This window comes from Marmota flaviventris, chromosome 6, assembly GCF_047511675.1.
Source record: "Marmota flaviventris isolate mMarFla1 chromosome 6, mMarFla1.hap1, whole genome shotgun sequence".
Classification (NCBI taxonomy): domain Eukaryota; kingdom Metazoa; phylum Chordata; class Mammalia; order Rodentia; family Sciuridae; genus Marmota; species Marmota flaviventris.
Window position 1 is genome coordinate 10,114,948 of NC_092503.1, and position 18,201 is coordinate 10,133,148.

The 18,201-nt window shown below is 41.6% G+C and overlaps 1 protein-coding gene across 4 annotated transcripts in view; it reads right to left on the minus strand.

Annotated features, from left to right (window-relative positions):
- The window catches only part of Arid1b (AT-rich interaction domain 1B), a 413,649-nt gene that overhangs the window by 323,760 nt on the left and 71,688 nt on the right, over positions 1-18,201 (minus strand). The window lies entirely within an intron of this gene.

Sequence of the window (18,201 nt, forward strand, 5' to 3'; positions counted from 1 at the left end):
AGAGTTTGGACCAAAGTTTCACCAGAGAGATGGGAAAAGAGATAAGGGAGTTCAAGCCACAAATAAGAGCACTGTAAAAGTGTGGGGCAGATCTGAGATGGCAATCTGTGTAAGAGGTATCATGGACAAGGACAGAAAGGAGCAACAGAGGTACCGAGCATGGAAGAGGCCACACTGAAATGCGTACTGGAGGTCCGCTGTTTGATTTCAGTTTGGGAGAATGTATATACCATATATTTTTTATTTATCAAGCTATGGGCAGGAGAGATGAAATACACCGACTCTCGCCAACTTACTACATAGAGTAAGTGGTCCCCACAGCACAAACCCAGTGAGTCAGCCAGTCAGAAAGGGAATCAGAAGTAGAGGCCAGAGCCCCACTCTCATACATTAAAATGACCTGAACTTGAGAAATTCATCAGTACAGGAAAAGAGGGAAAAATCAAACAGGACTCTGCATTGCCCTGAATTGGGTTCGATTAAGAACCCTAGTTATCAAGGGAGCCCCAGTATCACAGGCCAGGAGGATGAAGGATTAGATGTTTCTGCAGAGGCTCTGGACATCTGAGGAAGCGGTCCGCAGGCAGCTGGCAAAGCAAGCCTGAGGCTGAAGGACCACTGGGGCCAGAGATCCAGAAGCCCCCAAAGTTATCAAATCCTGGATTGTTAAAAATTGGCCAAGAATGATGAAGACAGGCCTGTCCTTCAGGAGACAATAAGGCAAACCACATCTAAGCAAAGACAACTCCTCTGAGTGCTGAAAGAGTTGCAGTACAGCTCTGCACGGTCCTGCTGCACTTACTGAGGGATCTGCACCATGCATTGCAACTCTGATGTGCAAACTCTTAGGAAGACAGACCACACGAAGCAGATCACCTGTGTATCCTAATATACTGTGCCGGATCTTCAGGAATGCATATGCATATTCCCACTTATCCTGAGAATCACCATTTCTCCCCTTCAGAAATCAATCACTGATTTTACATCAAAGTTTACAAAAATATTATTCACATCTAAATATTTTTAAAGTTTAATGTAATAAAAGACTTGTATTAGTTATACGCTCTCCTGAAAGTATGACAACAACTTCTCAGGAAGAATGTTTTTTGTTGTTGGGGGGGGCGGTGCTAAGAACTGAACTCAGGGGTGCTTTAACCACTGAGCCACATCACAGCCCTCCTTTACACTTTATTTGGAGACAGGCTCTCGCTGAGTTGCTAAGTGCCTCGCTAACCTACTGAGGCTGGCTCTGAACTCACGATCCTTCTGCCTCAGCCTCCAGAGTTGCTGGGATTACAGGCGTGTGCCACTGCACCCAGAACTTACAAAATGTCAGTATCTTGAGTTGAACTACTACACAATTAGTGATAGAAATTGTACCTGGTGGACTAACCCAGAACTCTCCAGTCATTAAGTAACAGGTTAGCTTTATGTGGATATCAAAACTTGTGTCCGGCCCAACTTCCTGAACCCTAAGAGCCTTCTACCTGCCAGGCATCATGCAAGTGCCTGGGACAGACATATGAAAATGCTCCCCAGGCTCCAGTGAACTTATAGGCAAATAGGAAAAGGAAGAAACACAGGAAATGGCCTGTCCACATGGTCCACAGGTGGAGGCTTGGCCTACAAGTAGCTAAGGAAAAAATGGCAAGAGGACAAAGGAGAACAGAAGAAAGCTTCAGCACAAAGAGTGCTCTTAGCACAGGAGAAGCCTGTCTAGCTCACATGTGGCTGGGAAATGGGAAGGGGGTCCAGACAACTCCAGTAGGTTCACGTTAGTAACATCAACATGTCTAGATTGGGGGCAGCCATTGAAGGGAGGAGTTAAAGAGGTCTAGTTATTTTTCAATATCTAATTCCCCTTTTCTGAACTCCTAGAAGGCTCTGCCTTGCTAAGTAAAAATTTCATCAACCCATTAAACAAAACAGACTGGAAATACATGGGTTAATCTAACTAGCTATGATTCCAAGAAAAGATGAAACGGGAGAAGAAGCATTTATTGGGCACAAAGTGCCAAGTCCAAGGCTACCTGCTTGTACACATGAAATCTCATTTAACGCTCACAACTTGTAGTACAAGATCCCTCTGAGAAGAGGCACAAAGACTCTACTCCATCCCTCCCTCTAATGTAATATAGCAGACTTCAGGATTTTTATACACACACACGTCATCAAACCATATTAGATATGCATGTACTCACTTATTAATTCTTTTACTATTGTTAAAATCTAAGAACATAAAGAAAAACAGAAATGGAAAACAAAGTCTTCATTAAATACACTTATGTCAGGTAAGCCCCAAGACAGCAATAGAAAAAGAACTCAATGGTCCAAGAAGGAAAAACAGAAGTGAATGTTCATGAAACTCCTATATAAGCCCAGCCCCAAGAATACCCTGGAGGGTGCATCGTCACACACAGGACACATACCTGCACAGTGATCCTCTGCAACCCCCAGCAGAAAATCCACTGTTCACAGAAGTGAGACAACACAGACACGCTACTCATACACAGGGTAGCTGTCACACACTCTCTTGAAGACTTAGAGCAAGTAAGAATATGTAAGAAGGAGATACTCTCTAACAACAATATTTCTTTCCCTGTGGCATCTACAAATTCGTAAGAGTAGGACAAAAGAGTGACCAGGATCAACAGTGCTGGAGGCAGGCAGACAGGGTTCTGTCTTGGTTCTCTTATTAACTACAGGGCCCTGAGCAACTTAGTCACTCCAAGAAAGCTCAGGTCCCCATTTTAGGCCTTCTCCACTACTCCACATAGAATATTCAAAAGGATTTTCCAAGAGATCTCTTTCCATTCTGTCGAGGACTATTTGTTATACTGTGTAGTGCCTAAATCACCAAGACCATTCAGTGGGGTTCATACTGCCCTCGTTTAATAAGTATTCATCATCTGCTACCTGTCAGGCCCTGACCTAGCTAGGTGCTGGATATGAGAGATGAATAAGCTGATCCAAAAATGACACTTTCTATACCAGAAACTAACCCCTTGCTTAGAGGGCACAAACACAGACCAACAGTGCCCAGGCTGCACAATGAACAAGAACTATGAGAGCAGGCACACTCAAACCAGTCTGTGTCTCCCCACCAATGGGTAGTGGTTCCAGATAACAAAAATGAAGGGGGAAAATAATTTATATTGCAAAACTTATTGAGGTTTAGCTGTTTTTGACACAAACCTAGAAAATTTAAATGTTTTTGATATTAGAAAACAAAAATGAAGGGGCTGGGGCTGGGGCTTAGTGGTAGAGCACTCGCCTGGCACATGAGAGGCACTGGGTTCGTCCTCAGCACCTCATAAAAATAAAATAAAGATATTGTGTCCACTGAACTAAAAAATATATATTTTTAAAAATGCTAAATAATTAAAAGAAAATAAGAATGAAAACACCGGGGCTGGGGATGTGGCTCAAGCGGTAGCACGCTCGCCTGGCATGCGTGCGGCCCAGGTTTCATCCTCAGCACCACATACCAACGAAGATGTTGTGTCCGCCAAAAACTAAAAATAAATAAATAAATAAATTCTCTCTCTCTTAAAAAAAAAAAAAAAAAAAGAATGAAAACACCAAATATAAAACATACACCAAGTTTAAGATGATAGTTTGTGAGCTGTTTTTAGGGCATTTTGTGGAAAAAGAATCATTACGAAATACTGCTACAAGATAACAAGCGGCTCAGTAAAATTCTCTAATTCTAATTGAGTCTTAAGTCTAATGGCGACCTTTTTTAAAAAAATTTAAACATATGTTCAAAAAAATAATTAGTAGCTCTTTTATCTATGATATATATTACCACTTTTAAGTATTGCTTTATAAGTATTTCTATTTTCTGGCAAATCCAGAATCCACATTTTTTTTCCACCAGTTCTACATCACCACAGATTCGGTCTTTGACAAGACCTAATGTAAAGCAAGCTCTTCAAAATACAGCCACCAAAGTACAGGAAAAAATTTTAAACTACATATAAAAACGATAATGAATGAAATCTAACCTAAATGATTTGTTAAGTGGCAAACATATCTGTTCTGTGTTATGCTAAACCCTGAAGCAAGGGCATTTTCAGGTATCCGAGGCCTCTGGCATCAGGTTGGATGCTCTGTGCTCAGGGTCACACAGGGTCTTACTATAAACTGCCATCAAAACACTCCTGCCATGGGTGTCCTATTTAGAGTATACAAAGAACTCAAAAAATTAGACAATAAGAAAACAAACAACCCAATCAACAAATGGGCCAAGGACCTGAACAGACACTTCTCAGAGGAGGACATACAGTCAATCAACAAGTACATGAAAAAATGCTCACCATCTCTAGCTGTCAGAGAAATGCAAATCAAAACCACCCTAAGATACCATCTCACTCCAGTTAGATTGGCAGCCATTATGAAGTCAAACAACAACAAGTGCTGGCGAGGATGTGGAGAAAAGGGTACACTTGTACATTGCTGGTGGGACTGCAAATTGGTGCAGCCAATTTGGAAAGCAGTATGGAGATTTCTTGGAAAGCTGGGAATGGAGCCACCATTTGACCCAGCTATTCCCCTTCTTGGTCTATTCCCTAAAGACCTAAAAAGAGCATGCTACAGGGACACTGCTACATCGATGTTCATAGCAGCACAATTCACAATAGCAAGACTGTGGAACCAACCTAGATGCCCTTCAATAGACGAATGGATAAAAAAAATGTGGCATTTATACACAATGGAGTATTACTCTGCATTAAAAAATGACAAAAATCATAGAATTTGCAGGGAAATGGATGGCATTAGAGCAGATTATGCTAAGTGAAGCTAGCCAATCCCTAAAAAACAAATGCCAAATGTCTTCTTTGATATAAGGAGAGTAACTAAGAACAGAGTAGGGACGAAGAGCAGGAGAAGAAGATTAACATTAAACTGGGATGAGAGGTGGGAGGGAAAGGGAGAGAAAAGGGAAATTGCATGGAAATGGAAGGAGACCCTCAGGGTTATACAAAAGTACATACAAGAGGAAGTGAGGGGAAAGGGAAAAATAATACAAGGGGGAGAAATGAATGACAGTAGAGGGGGTAGAGAGAGAAGAGGGGAGGGGAGGGGAGGGGAGGGGGGATAGTAGAGGGGGGATAGAAGAGGATAGGAAAGGCAGCAGAACACAACAGACACTAGTATGGCAATATGTAAATCAATGGATGTGTAACTGATGTAATTCTGCAATCTGTATATGGGGTAAAAATGGGAGTTCATAACCCACTTGAATCAAAGTGTAAAATATGATATATCAAGAAATTTGTAATGTTTTGAACAACCAACAATAAAAAATTTAAAAACAAATAAATAAAAAAATAAAAGTAAAAAAAAAAACACGCTCCTGCCAGAATCCCGCCATCCATGCCAGCCAGGGTGGGCCAAGAATGGGACTAGCTAGGATCTGGGGAGGCCGGAAGCTCTCCTGGCTTCCACTGCTGTCACCCAACAGAAGGCAGCAGCGACTATCTCTGCAAGCAAGGCCACGGCAGAGAGGGTGCTCTTGCCACCAGCTTTCCTACTTTTCAAAGACACTGTAATCTAAGGTGTTACAGAGTTAGGCCTGTGAGAGGGAACAGAGCGATCCAGCAGAATCCTGAACAGGATGAGGGCTCCCTAGGAAAGGCAGACATCAGCATCTTAGCCCACACCCTCCCCCTGCCTCAGCCCCACTGCTGGCAGTGGGGTGGGGACCAGTGACCAGGGAATAGCAATTCCTTGTAATTATCCACTGCCTATCATGTCACTATGAACATTAAAATGTTATTGGCAATGATATTCTTAAATATTTTTAAGTACATATTTTCTTCATGTTGTCTCAAGTTGTTAAGTATGATTTAACTACTAGCTTTAAGAACCAATTTTCTCCCCTAGGAAGACATCATTTCTTTTCTTAAAGACTCTCAATGGGCATATAAAATTTGTTATATAGAAATTTACTTTATAGCTCACTTAGACAATTCATCTCTTTACACATTATCCAACATCTGTATGAATTCTTGGTGGCCTTCCACCTGCATGGCTGCAAGTCTACTAAATTAGTACAAAGAAAAATGGCATAAAACAATAAAAAATTAAAAAAAAAAAAGAAAAATGGCATAAAACTAGGACTTTACATATCCCGACCCCTTAGAAGAGTTAATAGAGGTCACTGAGACTCCCCTAATTTCCTGTTTTTAAGTAAATCAAATTTGTGAAAACTAACAACTTATAAATTCATTAGCCTGAGTATAGAATGTTGCCAATATTTTCAACAGATATAGTCATCAATGTTTACCTTCAAATTACATAGATTTTTTTTCATCCAAAAATCTAGGTACAAATTTCAAATTAAAAGACTATGATTCACTTTTCACAGTCAGATGCTGAGAAAATAGAAGATGAACAAACTTATTTCAATACATACAGCCTATGCAAGACAAAAAATATTAGTCTCTTGTTTCTAGTAGAACTATCGATAGGAAAAATAGCTAAAACTATTAAACCTGTGAATATGGCCAATTCTAACATAAATTTGAAAACATACTTCCAAACCTTTCCATTCATTTTGAAAACATACATATACACTGGATATAGAGCACACCAATTAAAATGAAATCATAAGTTTCAACAAATAACATAGATAATTTAATGCATTAGAGATAAAAGACTGAATTCATTTCTTAATCAGAAAATTTTTACAAAACAAATGTCTCCTTTGACTCACTTCTAACCACAAAATTAGATACCCCCAAAATCACTAATCCTACTCTATTACCTCTTTTATATTAATCTTGTGGAATGCTTCTTCAAAATCTTTCAATTTCACAGTGATAAAATAGAAAATACCATAAGAATCATTAACCCATTATATCCCAAGTTTTCAATTCTGTGACTATTTCAATAAAATTATATAAGTATATTAAAATAGATTGGATATCAAAATTTAGAGTTTATTATATTAGTGTTACATTATCATTATATTACTATTATTATAATCACATTGTACGCTATAATGATTATATTATACAATGCATACAATATTTAAGTTTTTATAGGTGTTCCACATCTGGGACAAAGGGATGAATGAGTTAAAAGTTAACAATTGTCTGTAAATCCTATTTCTAAAGAGCCAATATTTAGTTTTGAGTGGTTTTGTTATGAACTACTAATTTATGGTCTTATTTCATTTTGTCTTATGTTATAGTATGAATGTTTGTGTCCTTTCAAAATTCCTATGCTGGCATCCATCCATTCAAGGCGAGGGCAAGAGGGGGCGGGGTCTTTGTGACATTGTTAAGCAATGAGAGCAAAGTCTTCCAAATGGGATCATTGCGCTGAGGGCCCAGCTGTTCCCCTCCTCCCATGTGAGGATACACTGCCTATGAAGCAGGGACTGGTCCCTCACCTGACAATGATCTCTGATGCCCAGCCTCCAGAACTGTGAGAAATAAATTTCTGTTGTTTTATTTACTACTGGGTCTACAGTATTTTTGTTACAGCAGCCCAAATGAACTAAGCTAAACCCTTTCAGAATTTGTTTTCTGAAGCTATTTCTTCATCAAACTAGGTATAGATCCTTAATATTTATCCTAAGTTATCATGATATAATAAAAACACACCAAAATAATTTTCTCGATTCTCTCTCTAAAGAGAAATAATAATGAATGAGCACATTCTTTTGTTAAGTTACTCTTTACTTAAACAGTCCAACAAACGGTAAAAACCATGTGGAAAAGTGATCCAAAGTAATAAGTCAGATATTTATACATGTCTTGGTGTTGACTCGAGCATTCACCTGGCAGCTTACCGTAAGGTTTTCTCTCAGAGACACACATTACCAGGACACAGACCTCGATGGTGATGAAGACCACCAATGACCATAAGGCATGGTGACACCTGCGATCCACAGCAGCAACTGTGGCCATAACGTGAATGATTCATTGCTACTACCATAACGACTCATTTTGGACAATAAATTGATTCTGAAAAAGATTTACTTTTTCCATCTTTTTATAAAAGCTTATTTGATCTGTAGAGGGCTTATGTCTTGGGCTCAATGAACTGAGTGGGATTTCAAGGGGAGGGTTACAAAGAGAAGTCTGAGACCTGCTAACTACTTTTGAGAAGAAAGGCTGTTTTCAAGAAGTCATATCAAAAGTAGGTCCTTTTTCTTATGCTTAATCTGAAAAGACAGACATTCAGAAAGTCTAAAGGAAAAATAAAAGTATTCCCAAAACATTTTTTTAAAACTTAAAAACAACACATTCAGAGACTGTTCACATCTATCCAAAATAAAGAAAGTAAAAATCAGATCGTATTTCTAATATTGACAATACTCAAGTACTTTCTGGTATATTCAGTTCAAAAACCAAACATTGCATTGAAACAGCTAGGTCAGCATTTCACAAGTAGCAGTATGCTCCTAGCCTGCACTCTTCAGCTCAGCACGTGCACATTCCCAGCAAACACTGCCAGCTTCTCCCACTAGCTCCCAGGAGGCACCCTCCAGCTGACACTGCTGGCCCACCCCCAAGGCTACACCTTCCACCCACAGCCCGGCAGGACCTCTGCCTGTCCCTCCCAGCCTACCAATTCCCCAGCCTTTTCCAGGAGACGTTTCAGGCCACCTTCAAACTTAAGCTTTTATATCTAGCAAGGTAATTTCTTTGTTACTAAACTTCAGCAGGTCCAGGAATGCCACTGTACACCTTTTGTGGGACATCAAGGACCAAAGTTGTCATCAGAGTATGCAGTAAATGACAGAAGAAGAGGACCCAGAGGACTCTCCAGCACATGCTGCAGAAGTGCCACCACACAATGGCTGGGAGCACCTGAAAGAGGGAGTTAGACAGAGCATGAGAAACAGCCAGCACACTGCCTGCCGGGGTGACAGCAGGAGAAGGCCAGCAGAACGCCTGCCGGGTCAGTCAGTCACGCACACACATGGACATGTGTGTACTCCATGACTGTAAAGAAAAACACACCTGAAACAAACAGCATTGTGACAAACTGGTATACCAGGCGGTGTTAAATGAAGTATTCACATACAAGACAGACTGCCGTCACCACAAGTAGTATAAACCACTCCCAAGAGACCACAGTTCCTTATAGCTGCTAATGACATTTTAAAGTCTGTGAATATCCTGTTTATGTAATATTCAGACAGAGGATAACCTACAGTTATGTACATATTCTCATAAATTACAAAGTATAAAGTAGCACACAACAACAGTGGGACCTCTGAATGTAAAAGTAGCCAATTTGTTTTAATTGTATTTAACATAACTAAAGAAAGATGTCTGTATACAGACAGCACAGTCAATGCTTTCGTCTAGTATCAGTCCCTCCCAAAAACAAAAGCAACAGTACAACTTGCTTTTTGTTGGCCTGCTTTTTGTTTGTTTTTATAAAAACAAACCCATAAGAACAACAATGACAGAAATTTGGAAGCTACAAACGGATGAACAAACAGTAGTAACTAACTTAGCCACCAAAAAGGGCTAGGGGCTAGGCGGAATCCTTGAGACGCTCAGTACTTGGCAGCACCAGATACAACTGAGGGCAGAGGAGCTCTTGCCTAAAACTAGGAGGACCATGTGGACTAGGAAGTAGCCTCTCTCTGTTATGACCAGTTCTTCTTCCTCCATCCTAGCAGAAGCCTGGAGATTTACTCCCTGCCAAAGGGAGAAGCAGAGGTTCTCTGGAACCACAACAATGGTGTCTACTGGGCGTTGAGACCCCATGAGCAACAACCTGCCAACGGTCCTCCTCCTGTGTTCAATCCCTGCCCAACAGCATGAAAGTAAATACAGACTGGGGTGGGAGTGTCCCCCAGCTCCCCTAAGAAGCCCACCAAGAATCCACATGAGATCCAATTTCAGCAAGCCCTCCCACAGGGACTCAGACAACCAGGGATTTCTGGTAGCTCAGGAAAGCCTTTAACACAAACACAGACCAAACAAAAAGGGCAAAGTAGAAGAGAATAAAATAAAAACAGAGTACAATCATGAATATATCAAAGAGACAAGAAAAAATGACCTGCCCTGAAATAAGGACAGGATTCTATTAAAACAAAGAATTAAGAAAAGGAAAAAAAAGGAAGGTGAAAGGGAAGAAGGAAAGAGGGGGGAAGTCTGAGAAGACCAGAAAGCTCTTAGAAATAAAATAGAATACCAGAACTGAAGAACTCCTTGAGAAAAGGGGACAAGAAGACATGGAAGATAGCAGAAAAGATGATAAGCTCCAAGCCCTAGCTACTTGGGAGGTAGAGGCAGAGGATCACTTGAACCCAGGAGTTCAAGGCCAACCTGGCAACAAAGGGGGAACCCCAAAGTCCAGAACATCAGTTAAGGAAGAGTTCTAGAAAGAGTGCTGAGTAAGAATGAAGTGGGAGGGAAGATAATCAAGAGAGTTTTTGTGACGACAAGGGTGAGTGCACAGGGCAACGGAGAAGAGTAGGCTAAGACGGAAGGCAAGGGCACTGGGGGAAGGCGACATCAGGAAGTGGGAAGGGAGAGCAAGGAGACAGGTCACATGCAAAGGGCCAGGAGGCAAAAGTAAGAAGAGCTTCAGACGTCATGGTGGCATATAGCAGAGTCCACTTTGATATAATATAGAAGAATCTGGAGGAAAATTATTGCCAAAATTGTATTCCCAATCTATAAGTCATGTATAAAAGGCATTTTCAGATGTGCAAGACCTGAGGGAGTTTTACTTCCTGTACCATTTCTGAGAAAACTATTGGAGGATGGTCTGCAACCAAAACAAGGACACAGAACACAGGAAACCAAACACCCAACTCAGAAAACTGACAGAGGTAGATTTTAGAATGACAGTAAATGGAGAACCAAGGATAAAATCTGTGCTTCAGATAGAGAAGGTACCAGAGAGACTGCAGAAAGCCAGGATGCTCTAGGAGAGAGGCCTCTAGAATATAGAATTTATAACATACCCAGTGGATCTAAATATCTCACAAGGAGAGATAGGCAGTTATCACTCCCATGCGAAAAGGTTCTAAAGTAGGATGAGTGATAAGTGTATACAGGAAGCTGAAGGAAAAAAAGACCATTGTTTAATTACAAGAAAAGCAAAGAGATGTGTAGGAAAATAATAATTAGCTACATGGATTAGTGTCTTCCCAGTCTCAACTATGTAAATATAACTGTGATCAAATTGAAATTATAGCACATCTGGAGGAAAAGAGGGTAAGAAGAGTCAAAGCTTGCAGTGCAGGCAGGGTGGGAAGGAGTGCCAAGCCACCTTCCTCCACAGCAGAAAGCGACAGAAAATGCCTAGCACTGGACACGGCATCGCAAGGATGTGGCTCACAACACGAGAGGGGACTGGAGGAAGCAGCTAGAAGAACTGAACATGGCTCCTGTAGGAAAAGATTAGTTTTAAGAAAATCCAAAACTAGTTTTTCTAAGCCATTTGTAGCCTGCTGTGTGCTTCAAACACAATTTTTCCACTCTCTAGTCTAAGAAAAAAGGAAAGAAAATAAATCACCTGTTAGAGGTTGCACACTGTTTTTAAGATACTTCAAAGAACAATTTCTTTTTTTGTTAAATTGGTTCTTTTTAGTTATACATTAGAGTCTATTTTGATATAATTGCACAAGTATGGAATATATCTTATTCTAATTAGGATCAAAAGATAATTTCAAGATCGCGGTATTCCCATGTCTAGAAACAAGGAATGTTTGAGCTGGAAAGGAAGGACCCCAAGTAACTGTCAACTCTCCTCCCCTCGCATCCAGTTTTATAGCTAAATTCTGCCCAACCTAACTGCTCAGGAGAAGTGTGAGATGTCATGAAGAGAAAAATGCACCTGCCAGCCATCCAACAGTCAAACACACGTTTTGGCAATTACAGTATTGATTAGAAAACAGAGCTGGAAGATCCATTTACCAGGGTTCTACTTCTTGTTTTGTTCTTTTGGTAAGTCACTTAATATTTTAACTCCTTGAATTTCCCCATCTGCAAAACAGAAATACAACTCTCCTGTATTTCACATAACATTTATGAGGATGGAGTATATAGGCTGCTGTAAGATTCTTAAAAGAAAAAAATTTTTAAATACTCTTCCCTTTACTCTCAAGGATAGGTACTTGTCATTTACAATGGGTTTACATCCCAATAAGCCCACTGTAAGCTGAAAATGTGTAAGTCAAAAATGCGCTTTAGCGGGTGGGGCTGGGGCTCAGTGGTGGAGCCCTTGCCTTGCATGCACGTGTAGGGCACTGGCTTCAATCCTAGGCACCACATAAAAATGGATGAATAAATGGAGATATTGTGTCCATCTAAAACTAAAAACATATATATATATATATATATATTTTTTTTTTAATGCACTTAGTAATACCAAATCACAGCTTAGCCAGCCTACTTTAAACATGCTCAGAACACTTGAATTTGCCTACAGTAGGGCCAAGTCCTCTAATACAAAACCTATTTTACAACAAAGTGTTAAATAATTCATGTAATGTACTGAACACTGTACTCAATGTGAAAAACAAAATAGTAAACTGGACAGGTTTTCACTTTACAATAAAGTAGAAAAAAAATCACACATCAAACCATAAGTCAGGAACCAACTGTATACAAAACTAACAATTTCAAACTCAATATATCCAAAATCAAACTCATCATCCTCATCCCCCAAACTTGTCTCTACTCTATATTCAAACTCTTGGTTAAGGCACCCACAATCTTCATTTCCATGCAAACCAGAAATCTGGAGTCAGGCAAGACCATGACAATACAGCACTCCTCCTCCTCCTCCTCCTCCCGCTTCTTACCCAAATACAATCAACCTCCATGTCCTGCTCAATTCACCTTCGCAACAGATTTAAAGCCACCCCTTTCCTTCCTAACCCAACTTCCTACCACTCTACTGACCCCACTGGGGTCCTACCATATTCAGGTTTTTGTGTGCCTAGACTCAGAACAGACCTTCCTATCTCCAGGTTCTTTCCCTTTAAGTCCTTCTCACTCCCACAAGCCACAGTACAAAATGACCTATCTAGAAGGCTCGTTTCAAGTCTTCTTAGTTAGAACTGAAAAAAGGGCCTTAACTGCTTACAGCGTCAGGTCAGGCTTCCCAGTAGGACTTCACAGTTCTCCATGACCTGGCACCTCCTCCAGTATCATCTCCCATGCCACAGAGGGCAGGTCCCTATGCCACTGGCAGCTGACTGGCACCACACCCCCCACGCTGTTTTTTTCTGTCCCCCTTCTTTTCAATGACTTATTTACTCATCAAAAACTCGGCTCTTCATCTGTACTAAGCCTTCACCCATTCACCTGTCTCCTCACAGGACTTTTCCTGGACAGCAGAAAAGTCACTGGGTCCTAACCACAGTGCCAGAGTCCAGCACCAGGTGAACAGGAGCAGGCAATCAGGATCCAGGAAGTACTCCCTGATCTCACAGCATAAAAGTGTGTTGTCAAAGACCAGTCTACATTCACTGCCTCCTTTTCCTTTCCTCATTCACCCCTTAAACTACTGCAACCTGGCTTTTATTATGCAATCAGTAGGAAGTCTCCCTGACCATTCCTTCACCCTAACCCTGCTGGCCCCATCCTCCTTTGGAGCAGCCACAGCCATCCTTCCTGGCCTTCCTCTCACTGCCCTCTTGAGCATATAGTTTTCACTCCTTGCCATATATCCCACAAGCACTGGGAGGCATGTTGTCCCAGCCTCCTCTTGGGACAGTATGCACACACCCTCTCCTACAGCTTCTACTGGGAGCCTACAATTATCCCTTTCAACCCTGGTTCCACAGGTTCCAGGACCCACCCAAGACCAGTTAAAATAAGATCTCTAAAGATGGGGTTCACTCCAGATAAACTCCCCCAAATGATTCTAATGGTAAGCACAGCTCAGAACCACTGAGCCACACGCTTACTTTAAGGCAGAACCTCAACTTTCTACCTTCAACATCCACAACTCATTGGACCCAAATTCCCAAGTACCCACAGCCCACCTCCATTCCCTGAGGGCTTGCCCCACAAAACCAAATGTGTCCAAAAGTCAAGAGCAGGAGCACATACCTGTAATCCCAGAGACTCCACAGGCGCAGGCAGAAAGATCACAAGTTCAAGGCCAGCCTGGACAACTCAACAAGACCCTGTCTCAAAACTTGAAAAAATAAAAAAAGCTGGGGCTGTTGTTCAGTGGCAGAGCACAGCAGGATTCAACATGCATTAGCACACACACAGAAAGTAGATTCATGCTCTGCTTCCTGCTCGGGATTCCTTTAACTCTACTCAATCTACCCAGCTGCCCAGGTTACACACTAGAGAGTCATCTCAGAGCCCTCCGCTGCCTACTTTCTCCTCAGCTGGTCACTAAGATCCGTGTTCCACCCACACAATGCCCTACCCGACACCCCTGTGACACCCTCTCACTCGCTTCCCTTCATGAGTCCAGCTGCTTCTGCACCTCTCCAGTTCTGAAGAGTCACTCCCTTGTCATCCACCTTCGTCCAGCCTTCCTGCCCAGTCCACTCTCCACATTCCAGAAATGGCCCTTCTACAGAACACTTCAAAGCTACTCCTCTTAAAGATGTTCTTCCCGCCGAGAGTCGCCGCGGTGTCCTGCTTCAACAGTGCTTGGAGGGAACCGGTGCTTGACCCCCACCAGCCGCTCAGAGCCCCCTCTTCACAGCGCCCTGGACCGCCCAGGCCTCTCCGCAGCCGCCCGCCAGGGCTACCCGGCCCCCTCCCAGGCGCCCCAGAACTACCAGCAGGACTCGGAGGCCGCCATCCACCGCAGCTCCACCTGGAGTCTAGGCCTCCCGTGTCTACCAGTCCACGTCTTACTACTCTGACCTGATGATGTGGCTTTGAAGAACTTTGCCAAATATTTTCTTCACCAATCTCATGAGGAGAGGGAACGTGCCGAGAAACCGATGACGCTGCAGAGCCAACGGGGTGGCCGGATCTTCCTCCAGGATGTCAAGAAACCAGACCGCGATGACTGTGACAGTGGGCTCAATGCAATGGAGTGTGCTTTGCACTTGGAGAAAAGTGTGAACCAGTCACTTCTGGAACTGCACAAACTGGCCACTGACGAAAATGACCCCCACTGTGTGACTTCATTGAGACTCGTTACCTGAATGAGCAGGTGAAATCCATCAAAGAATTGGGTGACCATGTAACCAACTTGCGCAAGATGGGAGCCCCAGAATCGGGCATGGCAGAGTATCTCTTTGACAAGCACACCCTGGGAGACAGTGCTAACCAGAGCTAAACCTCAGCCTGACTTTTCCATAGCCGTGCAAGTGACTTCCCTGGTCACCAAGGCAGTGCATGCATGTTCGGGTTACCTTTACCTTTTCTATAAATTGTACCAAAACATCCACTTACGTTCTTTAATTTGTACCATTCCTTCAAATAAAGAAATTTGGTACCTCCCCCCAAAAAAACTCCCCATATAAAGAGAAAAAAGCTAAAAGATACAGTTCAGATTCATTGAAATCATATAAACCGCTGTCCTTCACAACCCACCTTGCAGTCTACTCTCCTAATCCAAACCTATACCATGTTCTCAGAGCTACTCTTCATCACATACCACTGTTATGGATCACAGAACACTGGATCATGTGTGTCCACTGTCAGAAATATGCCTGCCCCGATACATACAGAGTTCTGTTATTCCTTTGTTAAAACCCAAGTCATCTGTCACCTACTGCTTTGGTTTTGAGGAGAGTCCCCCAGAGGTCTGTGTGTTAAAGGCTCAGTTCCCAACCTATGGGTAGGAGATGGTGGAACCTGTAGGAGGTGGGCCCAGGAAGAAGGATTTAGGTCACTATGGATGCACCCTGAAGGATACTGGGACCGCACCTGCCCCCACCTCCACCCCAGCCTCCGCTTCCCAGATGCCACAAAGTGAGCACACAGGCCAAGCAACAGGCCAACCAACAATGCATTGAAACTTTAAAACCCATAAGCCAACATAAACCCTTCCTCTTTTTAAGTTGATTTATCCTAAGCACTTGCTACAGCAATGGAAAGCTGGCACACCCACCCTTCCCATAAGTAGAATTTGTACAATTTGCATTTGTAGAATCAGTATCTCCCTCCCTGTGATCCCATGGCTCTTTTCGCATTTCTCCATTCTACTACTTATCACACTAGGTAAGGCTTCGTCCACGCCAGCTTTGTGTCTCTCCGAATACTGTTCTCTGAGGGCCTAGAATGTATGTCTTTTTCTAAACCAAATCTTCATCACATTATAGAAATTCTAAGAATGTTGATTGCACAAAATGCAAGTAACCATGGAATAAAAGGGTTTGCTTAAACAGACCTAAGACTTTTCCTAAAAGATACAGATTTTCTCAAGCTAGAAAAAAGTATGGTGTATGTTCTAATCGTGAAACACACAGAATGCTCTACCTCAAATCAATTGTCTACACCTTAACTAAGTAATATTTCATTGTAATATTACTGAAGGGTCCACTAAATACAAATTAGGACCAGCATTTTACCAAGAAAAAAACAAATTCTTTTCTTCTCTTACAACCATCCCAAGTAAATGAAAAAGTAGGTGAATGTTGGCCTCAGCTGAATATGGGTGTTACGAGGTTAACTGGCAGGGAGATCAAAATTTACAACTCTGGATGACAGTAACCCCATCCCTTTACCTTCGTACCTTTTTATTGGCATAAATCCAACTTTTTAATGGTCTTCTTGTTCCTGACTATTAGAAATTATTGGCAGTTTACACTAACAGGCTTCCGTCATTTCTCATTTCCAAATTCTGTTATGGCTGTTAATTCTAATCAAAACCATAATAGATCAATTTTTAAGTTTAAAAGAGGACATTATAAACATAAATTATGTAAGCAATTCAAAACCCTTCCAATATTATAATAAATTTGTTATACTAAATTCTGAACATCAAATAAAATTATAAAGAACTATTAAATCACTAAGTATGCCATACAAACTTTAGAAAAAAAAATCTGAGAATACATTATTAAAATGTTTAAGAACATGAATTCTGAATAAGAAAATGACTATACAAGAAGAGGTGTTTCTTCATATTCATCCCACTTTTGGTCCTCTCTTTGCCTGCCTGCCTCTTTCTCTCTTCAATAAGGACAATACCAAATAGTGAAATAACTCCTGCTGCATGCAATTATGTAAGTAGACAAGAAGGGTGTGAAAGTTTGAGTGAAGATATTAGAAGTGACAGCTTTTCACCTTAGTCTTTCTGTGCCCCTCCAAACTTGCAAAGAGCAGATGGTAATTTTCAAGCACATTGAGATGAGGTTTCTTGGAAGGACAACTCGGTGATAAAGAAATAACTGCACATGCAAAAAACACACATGTTTTGCAACCTACAGTTTTTAATTTAGAAAAACTTTATTTCTAGTTAACACAGAGATAGGGAAGTGCTGGGAGCATCGCTCCGTATAAAATGCTGATATATGAATTATAAGATAATTAAATTTTCAAGGTTCCTTTTCACATTTACACTATAGCATACCAGTAAACACTGGAATTTTTTTTAAACTAGAAATCTAAATACTATGCAAGTAACTGAACAATGAATATCAACTCATAAAGGAAGAAGACACTTCTCAAACTCAAACTCAAACTCAGTGGCCATGTGGGAACTATGAGTGATGCTCGGCCATGCTGAGGGGGCTCGCCAGCAGAGTTTAACATCAGGGTTAAGGCCACAATTTAAAGGGTAACAAAAAGGAAAACAATTAAGACACATTTGGTACATTTATATTTCAAATGCAAAACTGACTCCTGTTCTACTTAAAAGGAACAGAAAGCTATTTGCCTGTCTCTTCCAACCAACAACAGTAGGAACTGAAAGCAGTCCCAGGCAGGGGACCAGCACCTTGGTCATGGCTCTATAGTCCCGCTTCCAACTCCAGCTCCACCTAGAATTTCCAATCCAAACAGGAATTTCACAAAAGCCTTCTTTCCTGTGGTTAGCCCAGGGACACCAATAAATGACAATGTTCCCAGGAAAGATGGCTTTTCCAGAAGTTTCCAGAAGTTTGCACCCAGACCAAGGCCTCTGCTTCTACCCACTGGGCCCCCTGTCCTTCCTGTCCAATGGTAAATGCCTAGCATTTCAGCTTTGAGAGGGCCTCACACTGTCTTCACACAGGAGGGGTCAGGACTCTATGACTCTTCTGAAACTGTAGATGACAGAAACAGGGAATGTGGTTTTGTCATC